Below are 12,339 nucleotides of genomic sequence, written 5' to 3'. Positions count from 1 at the left end.
CTACAGGGCATGCCTGAGGAATAAAGAGCAATGGGAATTTTTTGAAAGGAAGATATTGGTCTGAATTTATGTTGGTCATGCCATGCACTAAAGTTTCACAAAATGAGATATCAAAGAGCGTACTCATGTCTCTGATCCACAAAGAGAAACTGGATTTAGAGTCTGAGATATATACCTTGTAGGACTGCCAAATTCTGGGATGATGTGTTGCTGATAAATGTGTTTCCTAAAGGCAGAAAAACTACAAGTAGATCTCAGACAAAAGTGAGTTCACTTCACTGTTGTATTCTGTAGAGCTCAATAGGTTTGTTTTATTATTCCATCTTTTCATTAATTGATCAAGGGATAGCTGACCAGTGAGAATATGGAACAGGTCATCATGAGCATATTTACACAGTAAAACTTTTAGGTTTCCGTTACACACTTCTCCATTCGAGAAGTCTTGCATAATCACCCCCAACTTAGACTCTCTAAGGTTAGCAATCTTTCACTTTTTTAAACTATCACAGTATTATCACACATACGTATCACGGTATCCTTCTATTCTGAAATTTCTAACATATGCTGTCAATGTGATATTCATGCAAGCACATTCATCCACTCAGTTCTACATACATTACTGCTTTACCATTTCTCTCTCTGGCAACACCCAAAGAGTGCTATACATCTTCAGATTAGAAGTATTCGTCTAATTTGGTCAGGCTGAGGGGAGGAGCCAGTTCTTCGTCTCTTCTTCGTCTTGTACCTCATGTCTTGAAGCAGAAAGAGGAACTTGCACAGCTATCATGAAAACATGGCTCCAAAACCCTTTTACTGATCACTGCACCATAGGTGTGATGGGGAGAATAAATAGAAAGAGCTCCATGATTCCCTATCTCTCACCACCCTCCCATATATGTATCTAGTTTAGTATTTCCACAGAATGGAATTCCAGTTTAAAGTTCCTGCTTTTGTTAACTCCATTTCCCCCAACATCTCCCTAAATATCCCCTTTTTTTTATTCTGTGAATCAAGAACTGCCAGGATAATATAAAACATACTCTTTAGATCATGTATCAAATCTGAGAACAAATACAAAATAATCAGCCTATACATAAAAACTGTAAAGCTGCCCAATAAAAAAACATTTTCATATGTAGTTTAACACAAAACCAACAGAAAACGTACCCAGTGACTCTAAGGAACCATGTATGAGGGAAAGAAAAAGTAGGAACCTGGAGAAACTCATTGCAAATGTAACTTTCTTTTCATTCCTCTAGCAGAAGTTGGACTACAAGACTGGCAGTGTATGAAATCCTTGTAAGTGAAGATAGTGACAGGTCCTTCTCTGTGTCAAAGGGTTGATGGATAAAGCTCTGTACTCTAAATAGGGACATATCCTGTCACATGGTATTTTGAAATAACTGGAGTGCACATTGCAAACGCTGCAGTCTTTGAAGAGCAAGTCACTTCCAAAACTGAAGTCTCCATCCTTGTAACTAGAGGTGGTGACATCTGCCTTTTTCTGGGACTTTGCTAGTATTGCATACAGGTCAGATTTTTGGGTGCTACATGGGGCAGGCCTCTAAAAAAGGCAGCTTGAGAGTTGGTAACAAGAAACCTGCAGTGAAGTGTCACTCATTAAAAACACAGTCTCTGCTCTAGCCCTTACACCTCAGAAAAAAAGGGAAAACAATCCACAGTGATTCAGTACATCACTATGACGTCACAGCTCTACATATCTAGAAGAAAGAGAGCAATTTTTACAGGCTCTGCAGTGTTCACTGTATTATGAATTATTGCTCCCTTTGTGTTTTTTCTGCACTATTACACTACTTCCTTTGAGAACAGTTTGCAGCTGGGCTGTTCATAACTACTTGTCAAAGATCTGAAAGAAGCAAAGATATTCCATGCTATAGGCTAGTGGTAAGCTTCCCTGTAACAGGAGGGAAAAGCTTGCCAGGAATACTTTTGCAAGCAAAAGGATGTGTTCATCTACCTGAGAAATTCCTAAGGAGTATGTTCCAGGACAAAACCAAATGTAAGCTAAATTGGAAAAGCTCCTTTTAATCTGTAAGCAGAGTGCTCATCTGGAAACGTATTGTCATGGCAATTCTCGTACAACTAGGCTGCAACGCTGTGCTGTCAAATATTCACATCCAAACAAGTCCTACTCTTCCTTCTGTTTATTTACATCAGTGAAATTGAAAGAAGTTGTGATAATGAAACTGAAATATGTGAGAAGTGAAAGAGCCATTAGTAATATATATATATAGAAGCTGAACAGATCTTATATGATGAGCAACTATGTTATTTGCTTTTGTGTATAAAGCATTAAGGAAAATCATTGCAAGAATTGGCTAAACTTGTTGACTGTTAGAAAATAGTAAAAGAGAAAAATATCTTCTTTTAAAAAATGTCTGGATTTCAGTAAAAGCAGGAATACAATAGACTGTTTAATAATAACTATTTTATTTTAAGGTGACATTCAGGGAGAGCTCAGTGTGAGCAAGGCTTGCAAAAGTAGCCCAAACTCATAAAGCTGAGTTTAGAGAGTGAAATCATATTTCAGGTACGCCTGAAATCACAAAATGAGATTACTCCAACAGGGAGGATCCCAAAAGACAATACCTGGAAGACACAATTCCTGCCTAGTTCCTTCTGATTCATGACGTGCCAGTTGTGTTCCACTCAAAACCAGGCTTTAGCCCCCATCTTGTGTAAATGGATGCTTGCGAGGATTTAGCTCCTGAAGGCTGCAGACTGATGTGGGAGATTAGTGCAGGAGCTGAGGTAGGCTAGAAGAAGAACTGAGCACTTCAGAGCTGCTCCTTCACATGACCAATCAGCTTGATGCTCGTTACAAACTTTCTGGGGTCAGTGCTCTGCGTGCTGCATTTCACTTGTGCAATGACCTGTTCTCACCAGCATGTTAATTTCTTGATTGTATTGATGCCAAGAAAAGGGAATTCAGTGCTTAGAAAAGAAACTTCATTGCTAAGCACTTTTCCCATAAAGTGTTGTCTGAATCATATTTGCAGCTCACATAATCCTATTTTGTACCGATTTCCATGTTCACCTAACGCTATTTTGTACTGCTTCCAGATGTTTTTTTAACATCTAGTCTTTTTGCAGATTCCTAGTGCGGCATCATCGGTTGCATTACTTAGTTTTCATTTCATTTTTCTTGCGTTAAAAAATGGCAAGTTGGTGCATGTTCATGCGGAATTCAAAGTGGCAGGGAGAGAAGCTGTCCTTGTTATTGACAGAAGGGTTATTGTGCAGACAGGAGCAACTCACTTCCCCTTTCCTTTCATTTGATTCACAGGGAAGGCTGAAGCTGAAAATTTTACTAATAACTTCATTTATTTCAAACCATTAACAAAATGAAAAGTTCAAGGGTGAGAAGATTTTAATTCATGTTAGTGAACACACTATTGCTAACAATCATATCAAAAGAAAAAAGACCAAAACCTGCACCTGAGCTTAATACACTTTGCTGGTATGAACTGTATTTTCCATAGCAGAAAATCTAAATAGTAAGGTTTTCTATGCCAAAGTTACCTGATATAGCTAAGTCAAGAGCTAAGTATATGAGGCACCACTTTATAATATGAAACAGCTTTTGATAAGGATAAGGAGCAATAAAATATACTGATATCAATAAGAAATAACCAAAGTTCTGGTCTGATGGACTGAAGTTTGTGGGGCAAAATGAGACAAAAGACTTTGCTACTGCAAAAAGAGAAAACATTTAAGATTACCGATATCCTCTCTAGAGACTTTTAAGGTACATCCTTTATTTTCAGCAAATAACTTGATCCGCTGAATTGGCAAGTGCCAGGGGATCCATTTTCACCAACTCTTCAGTCACCAACACATCAGTTTAGAAGTGCTTCATTGCCCGAATCTGTTGATAGTTGGTTTTGTCTTTTCCTCTTGTACAAATAAACTGACACACCAGCTCCAAGAAGGGTGAGAATAGCCAAGAAAATGAGTGGCCAAACAGAGCCATGAACATGTGAATGAGTTTCTTCATTATTTTCCTTCCCTGAATGAATCCGTATAACTTTGAGAAACCTTAGTAATTTTTTACACAACATAAACCATGAAAAACACAGAGGAGGGGAGCTCTTTTGTCTGAACTTGGAGTCTGCTCAGTTTAAGTCAGCTCCAAATTGTTGCCGGCCAGAAGCCAGGTCTCTGTTGCTGAAGATAATGTGGTTTTAGCAATCTTGATTACAGTGATACACAATGCGTGCAGCGGATGCTTGTAAGAATTTAATGAAAATGCATGCGTTAGATATGGATATGGGATGCTAATTGTCTGAAAACTAGTTTGCAATATTTTTATCTTACAGTATTTGCAATAATACTTATGCAAAAATATTGCATATACATCTACATAAGTTTTAATAGCCTAGTTAAAGCTGTCTGCCTGTTCTCAAAGTTAGTCACAAGTTGGGTCACTGCTCAGGGTTACCCCTTCAGCAGTCCAGTTTACCAATAATATGTGAGTGTTCACATGCCTGTAAAAGGCACCATGGAGCTACTCTGATTTATAATCATGCATCCCAGTAACTGTCAGCAGGACTTGTTCTCTAAAAGGGGGTGATTTGGGAAAACTTGGATTAAGTTCTTCTTGTATCAAGAGTTTTGTAAATTCTCATAGGAAGGCTCTTACCTTTTCGCTGTAGAGGAATCCCACTTGATTCCACTTGAATGAATATCAGAGAGAAATAATATCACACTTCATCAGAATTCATAAATTTGAGTGTTTTGCTAAAAGTATACAGGAACAAAAATTCTTTAAGTATTACCATTGCATTAATAAAACATACGTCTATTATAAAAGGTAGCATAAGTGAGGCAAACAATATGCTACTAAGGTTTTACAGTCCTATGTAAGATTACCAAACTATAATATTATTTCATGTAAAACTTTACACTGTTTTTATAACTACCAACATTCAAATACTGTTTTCTTTCTATATTCTCTTAAAAATAATTTTCCATGTTTTTCCTGAAATATTAATTTTCATTTATCAAGAACATGAGCCATAATTTCACATAGCACATTTTAGGAAACTCTCTCTGAATCAATGCTGTAATCTTCCCATTTGCCTATGTGCATAAGAAAGACACAGAGAAAAAGGTCTTCAGAAAAAATTCTTTTCCTTAAGGAGGTTCAAAATGCCTTGATTCACATTAACTCCTCCTTGCATGGATGCAACAACTGTTCCAATACTTAGTTCCTTGAAAAGTCATAAATTTGCACAAGTATTTGACAGACGCCATACTAATGTTTGTGTTACGTATTCCAAAGGTTTCTGCAAGTAGAGAGTATACTCTCTAGAGGCCTGACTAGTGCAGACTAAGACTTATAAATTGGATATTTGCATTCCTGTGCTTTAGGTTATTTTGATTAAATCTGGATATCTGAGTGTACACCTATTTCAGATCACTGGTAGAGAGGATATAGGCCTAGATGTTTAAGGCATTTACTGTTTTACCCTCTTGTCACACAGCCTGAGACTTTGATGTTTGTTAATTGACCACCACTCCCTGTTCACTCAAAGTTGTTAACCTGTCTGTGAGTGCTGCCTGAACAATTGCCTCTACGTTCGAGTCAGGCAGTGTGTATTTCCTCTTTTGAAATGTGAATGCATTCAGAAGAGCTATAACTGGTATTAAGCAAACTAAAAATGCCACCCTAAAACTATATGTTTACTGTGCAGGGAGAGGGAGTTCTCACAAGCAAGTTAGCTATGAGAGTGAACAGTCTACAGGAGCTGATTGAAGTGGGGGGAATAGATTTTACTGATGCTGTAATGAAGGTGAAGCATAGTGCTATCTGTGCTTTGCCTTCTCTATTCCCATTGTAGGGCTGGGCAGCAGGGATTTGCATAAAGTTCTCCAGCAGGAGAGTCAACATTCATTACTCATTTTGGTACCAAAAAAGTGAAAACAAGCAAACAAAAAAAAATCAGCATTCTTCTATAATAAAGACGCAGCCAAAAGGCTGTACGTTTTAACAGTCATCACACTCATTCAGTTGAAATGTCAAGAGAGAATTAAATGCTCTGCTCAGAGACAGACAGGTGTACAGGTAGACCACTACAAGAACATGGTTTTGCACTGCATTTAAAGAGGTTGCCAAAAAGCCTCATATTTCATTGAGAAGAAATACATTTCCATCTTTTATTCTGTAGTATTATTCATTATTTAAGTACAAAACTCCAATTAAGATAGTAGTTCTTCTCCAGCAATTTCTGTGGAACAAATTATGATAAGCCTTAAGACTGGTGGAGCTCTGAAAGCCTGAAATGCTCAGAATGAAATTCAGAGCTGAAAGAAATCACATCAGATTATATATTCGAGCTTATCTATCCAAGATGCAGTTCCTATTTAGGAGACTGGGTTGAACAGAGCTCACGTGAATTCATCTGACATGTATAGCCTCTCTTGTTGCCACAGATCATTTCTCCATTTCCCACCTAACTCCATGATGAAGACACAATCTATCTGGAGGGGAAGATACCCAGCCATTACAAAAGTCAGTCAGGAGGTGGTGAGCTGAAGCACCTATACTCCTAGTGCAAGCCTGGTAGCAGAGAGAAGGGAGAGGAGGAAAATCATATAGCTGTCTAAAATAAACAGATTATTTAAATTTCTGGTACCTCACACAATGGTGCCTGTCAATGTTTCCAAGTCATAATAGTCAAAGTGTTTTTTGTTTGGGGTTGGGGTTTTTTTTTGGGGGAGGGGGTTCATTTTTTTAGCAGAACAAAATGTTCTGTGTTTTATATTTCAGGCTGCAGCTTGATCTGAAGGCAAAGTAACCATGGCAGCTTTGAATGAGCCATTTGAAGCTCCAATAGTAGCACAGCTGTAGCCATTTGTGCTTAATTTGAACTGCCTTACCCTTCTGCTCCTTATCCAGGGCTCTCCACGGTGTGTGTACCTGTTTATAATTTGTTCAAGCTATGGCATCATCACATTGCAGGCAGCAGGGGAAATATACCAGCAAGTAAATTTGAAATGAAAATGCATCTGAAATGGATGAGATCCAAAACAATGGATCAAGATAAAGGCACAATGTAGTGTTCAAACATACTTTATGAAATATGTACCACATTCTGGGGGCCAATTTCTCAAGTTAATATAATGTTATCTAGGGATTCAGGTTGCAGATTAAGATACCTCATTTCAGTCATCAAGATATACACTAGGCTTCTAAGCTCCTATTATAGTCAATAAAGAGCTAGGGCAGGATTCATTCGTCTAAACAGAGGTACTTAGTACCGTTTGGGAGGCTATGCAAGGTACCTGCAGAGAGCTGACAGATATGGCATTGTTTCTGTGGGAAGCTTTCAGTCAGGTGGGGCAACTCTAGGGTGTCACAGGTGGCTACAGTCACCTACATATAGGCAACTGAATACTGCACTGGTACCGATTGCTCTGTGGACAGTGCTGGTTCTTCAGGTGAGATCTCCATGTGACCAAAATGAGACTTCAGAGGTCTAGCTTACGTTAGTTACATCTTGTTTTCAACTCAAGCTTGATGCTTTCCTTATGGTCCAATTCAGCTTCCCACATGTAAACTTTTGGCATCTTTTGAGACAAGATCAGGAATGCTCAGCCATGTATGCAGAGCTGGTAGATATGCCAGGGACCAGTGGGATAACTGCCTCTTTCTGTATCAATAACTAATAATCAATAAGAAGGACGGATGCACCTCAATCAGACCAGATGCCTGTGTTTAGAAAAGTGAACCTTGTTGGTGTCTCCATATAAAGGCAGAAAATCAGGTGGGATTGCTGAGTCAATTCATCATAAAACATAAATGGGGAGATTGATTTCATTGCACATACGTTATTGAGCCTCATTAGCCTCAGCTAAGTTACAGAAATACCACCAAGAGAAAAAAATAGCTCTAGGATTTACAAGATATTTACATTGAAGAGTAATTGCAAGCATGTAAAAGTCTTGAGTCATTACATGTATTTGTCTTTCTCCCTTTCTCACTGGCTTGTACCTTCAATCCTCTTATTGTAGCTGTCATAAATGTTTCTTAAGTTCATAGGAGTGAAAAGAGAGCCCACTCAAACTGTTAGAGTGAAAAACCCTATAAAAAGGTGTAATATCAGTCTTATAAATCCAGAGACATCTGATTAAATTACACATAGTACTAAAATCACCCAGTTTTAAGAACAGAGATTCTTCCATGACTGGTATTTTCATCAGTTACTGCAACTTCTTGGCTTGTCACTGTAAAGAAATTGCAGAAAACAACCATAAAAGATTGCGTGACAGCTGACAGTAGAAGCTTGACAGCATCAGTTATAATCCAAGCAGAGACAAGTAAAATCTAATAGTTTAGGCTTGTTACTTACCTTGCTCCGAGAACATTACCACGCTATTTTCCTCATTATTTGCAAAGCTGAGTTCATTAGGTGCCCAAGCCACATAGGCTACTGGAGTTCCATCTATCCAGCTCAAAGAAAAGATATACAAATAGTTATTAATTAATACATTTCAATTGTGAGATGAGAATCCTAATTAACATCTTGAATAACATCTCACAATTAAAGCTCAGCTTTATGGTATGGAGCATGGTTTAAGTGTGTGTGTTTATAGGTATAAAATCCAACATAGTAAAGTATCACTCCAATTTACGGGGAAATCTTTGACAGAAACTTGAGAGAGCATGTATGAACAGTACAGCTGCCAAGCCTCTCTTCGGGTAAGTGTTTACTCAAGAAAAAAATGTTCTTTTCATATTTCTTTTTGGGGAAAACTAATGCACTTTAGAATATTCTAGGACTGTTTTGTTCTGCTTTGTACTTGTTATGCGGGACTGCCCTCAGCCCTTGAAAACAGCACATTTAGTACCTCCAGCTACACAAAATACTGGGTTTGCTTCTACATGTTAAGAGCTGCAGGGATCATCTTTGCTTACCCAAACTTTTGTCAAGACTCGCTCTTAGACCAGAGAAGTATCCTTCTGATGAACTCCAGAATTCCTTCTAAAACAGAAAGATACTATTTCAATAAATAAATATTTTAAGCAAAACAAGCAGAAATGGATGTGTCATTGATTAGGTTCACAGAGAAGTCAATGAAGGCACCAGCAGTAAGGCACATTCTTACAGTAAAGCACAATGATGTGTTTGCACACTCAGACATAGCAGAAGCCAGATTTTTATCTGGAACATCACAGCTGAGTCCTGCAGCATTGAGGGCTCTTAGGATGGAGTAGGAGAGAAGCAAATCTTGTGTCAGAAGCTGGTACACATCTTTGATTCTTCCTCCAGGACTGCAGAACCTTCTAGTGCCGACCTACAGTTTCCCCTCTCATATCAGCTACTTTCCAAGCCAACACAGCTGGCAACTTCACACATTGCTCTGTCCACTAGCTTGTCTCATGGCCTCAGCACAGCTGGCACAGAGCAGGACAGACCAAATCCCACAGGACCAAAGGGCTCATTTGGGGTGAACGTCGTAGATCTCCTCTCAGGTGGATTTCATTATTGAAAACGCTGATGGCTCTACTTCTGAGGCAATTGAAGTTTTGCAAGCAGATTGTCGAAAACATTTCTACTTTAGGCTCTTTGTTTATAATGATTCTTACATTTTCTTTTAGTGCTCTCTGTAGGAATATTCTCTCAATATTGCTATCAATAAAAGCCAAGTATGTAGAATTCATCCTGCAAAACTCCTGGGCTTTTTCCATGGAGGTATATTTTTTGCTGATGTAGTATAGCTTATCTTCATATATGACCCATCCATCTGCAGTGGTTTTATATGCTGGAAGGTAAATAAGGTAACCTTAAATTCTGTATCTGTAGAGCACAAAAGCTCATTTTAGAATAATGATTTGATAAAAAAATATTGAACAAGATTGCATGTACACAAAAACCTACCGTACATGTTGACTGCTTCATATTTTAGTGGCACTCCTGCAAAACAAGAGAATAGAAGGCATAATGCATGTTCACAGTGTGCTTTACGATGTGGCTTGTGACTGACTGCAAGGAGCAGAGTGAGGAACAGGGCACGATTTTACACTCACTGTCATTGACTGGAAAGCAGGCTTAACCCCACATTTCAGCTACACATTATGCAATATGCATGGTCATCTACTTAGAATTGTGTATCATAAGCTGTGCTCCATGTCAGCAAAGCCATAGCTTTGGCTGGATCACATTTCTACACAGATCAATGTAAGAGAAAATTTTTCTTCTGGTAAGTAAGTCACAGTAGGTTTATCCAAAACACTTTCATTTTTGAGTTTACGGCCCCTTGACTGATCCACCAATAGACATTCCATAATCCTCCAGAGGAGCCTCCTTATCAAGAAAAAGAATGTTTCCACTAGATGTATTTAAGCTCTATTAAAAACTTCTCTCACTCCCAAATGTTCTTGAGCATTTCAAGCAATTGCTTGAAAGAGTCCAGCGCAGAGCTACAAAGATGATTAAGGGAATGGAACATCTCCCTTATGAGTAGAGGTTGAGGGAGCTGGGACTCTTTAGCTTGGAGAAGAGGAGACTGAGGGGTGACCTCATCAGTGTTTACAAATATGTAAAGGGTGAGTGTCAGGATGATGGAGCTAGTTTTTTTTCAGTGATGTCCAGTGATAGGACAAGGGGCAATGGGTGTAGACTGGAGCATAGGAGGTTCCATGTGAACATCAGGAAAAATTTCTTTACTGTGAGAGTGACAGATCACTGGAACAGGTTGCCCAGGGGGGTTGTGGAGTCTCATACGTTGTAGATATTCAAGGCCCACCTGGACAAGTTCCTGTGTGATGTACTCTAGGTTACCTTGCTCTTGCAGGGGGGTTGGACTAGATGACCTTTTGAGGTCCCTTCCAACCCTTGGGATTCTGTGATTCTGTGAAAAGGAAATACAACTATATGTACTGCCTGTTATTTCTGGTTCTGATAGAAAAAGAAATGCTGCTGCTTTGAACCATTGCTTTTCCAAAAGCAGTTAAATCCTGAATAATATTAAAGGAGAACTTGGAACACCACTAAATGTTTTGTGTACAAACATGTTTTATTTGGTTTTTAGCTTTACCTGTGTTAGTGTAAAAACCAGTATTATATGGAATTCACAACTCCTTACTTCCTACATTACAAAAATATAACCAAAAAACTTCTCAATATTCACAGAATTTGTAATCTCTGAAAACCTCTGAAAACACATGGATTATTTATGCATCCTAACTTATGTGATAATATAAATTTATTTATTTTCATTGTCTATCATTGAAAAATCCTGCCCTATGTTACACAGTGCTCTTGACCTCCATTTAGAAAAAGTAGTTCTTCAAAATTTTATCTTTCTCCAGCAGCTTGCACTAGAAAGCAGCTACTTTGTAAAGTTAATTTAGCTTCTTGTTTAAGGAGTAGAATAAATCTACCTTTTTTTATTTGACAAAGCCAGTGAAACTGTTCTTCATAGACTGAAAGTAGCCATTGTTTAGAATAACTCCTAGTACAGCACAGAACTTGCATCCTCCTGAATTTCTTGAATCATCCACCCAGTTTGTGTGCCTAACCTAAAGAAGAAAACACCTTGGTTACTTTTTAAACCTGTTTCAGTAGTTATCCACTCCACTAGCAAACAAACTATTTCTGTCTGAATGATTCTGTCTCTCACTAAGAAAAGGTATAAATACAGGGAAACCTATGGACTGTTTCTTCACTTAGCTATGAAGTGCACCTTCATTCCACTCATGCCAATCATGTCCAGAGAAGGCAGCTTTCACTTCATCTACTGTCACCTGGTTTAAAATTACATTGTCCAAGAGCTGTCTGGTGGTAGTGACTATATTGTGTATTAAGTCATAGAATCATAGAATAGTTAGGGTTAGAAAGGAGCTTAAGATCATCTAGTTCCAACCCCCCTGCCATGGGCAGGGACACCTCACACTAAACCATGTCACCCAAGGCTTTGTCCAACCTGGTCTTGAACACTGCCAGGGATGGAGCATTCACAACTTCCCTGGTAAACCTATTCCAGTGCCTCACCACCCTTACAGGAAAGAACTTCCTCCTTATACCCAATCTAAACTTCCCCTGTTTAAGTTTTAACCCATTACCCCTTGTCCTACCACTACAGTCCCTAATGAAGAGTCCCTCCCCAGCATCCCTATAGGCCCTCTTCAGATACTCGAAGGCTGCTATGAGGTCTCCACTCAGCCTTCTCCTCTCCAGGCTGAACAGCCTCAACTTCCTCAGCCTATCTTCATACAGGAGGTGCTCCAGTCCCCTGATCATCCTTGTGGCCTCCTCTGGACTTGTTCCAACAGTTCCATGTCCTTCTTATGTTGAGGACACCAGAACTGCA

General features: G+C 38.8%; 1 pseudogene; it reads right to left on the bottom strand.

Moving 5' to 3' along the window:
* LOC130611668 (macrophage mannose receptor 1-like) overlaps nucleotides 1–12,339 on the bottom strand; it is an 89,455-nt pseudogene that overhangs the window by 63,752 nt on the left and 13,364 nt on the right.

This window comes from Pezoporus wallicus, unplaced genomic scaffold (assembly GCF_028554395.1).
Source record: "Pezoporus wallicus isolate ANWC-B61680 ecotype Strahan unplaced genomic scaffold, APGP_CSIRO_Pwel_v1 scaffold_2584, whole genome shotgun sequence".
Taxonomy (NCBI): Eukaryota; Metazoa; Chordata; class Aves; order Psittaciformes; family Psittacidae; genus Pezoporus; species Pezoporus wallicus.
This window is presented reverse-complemented; position numbering and strand designations above follow the sequence as displayed.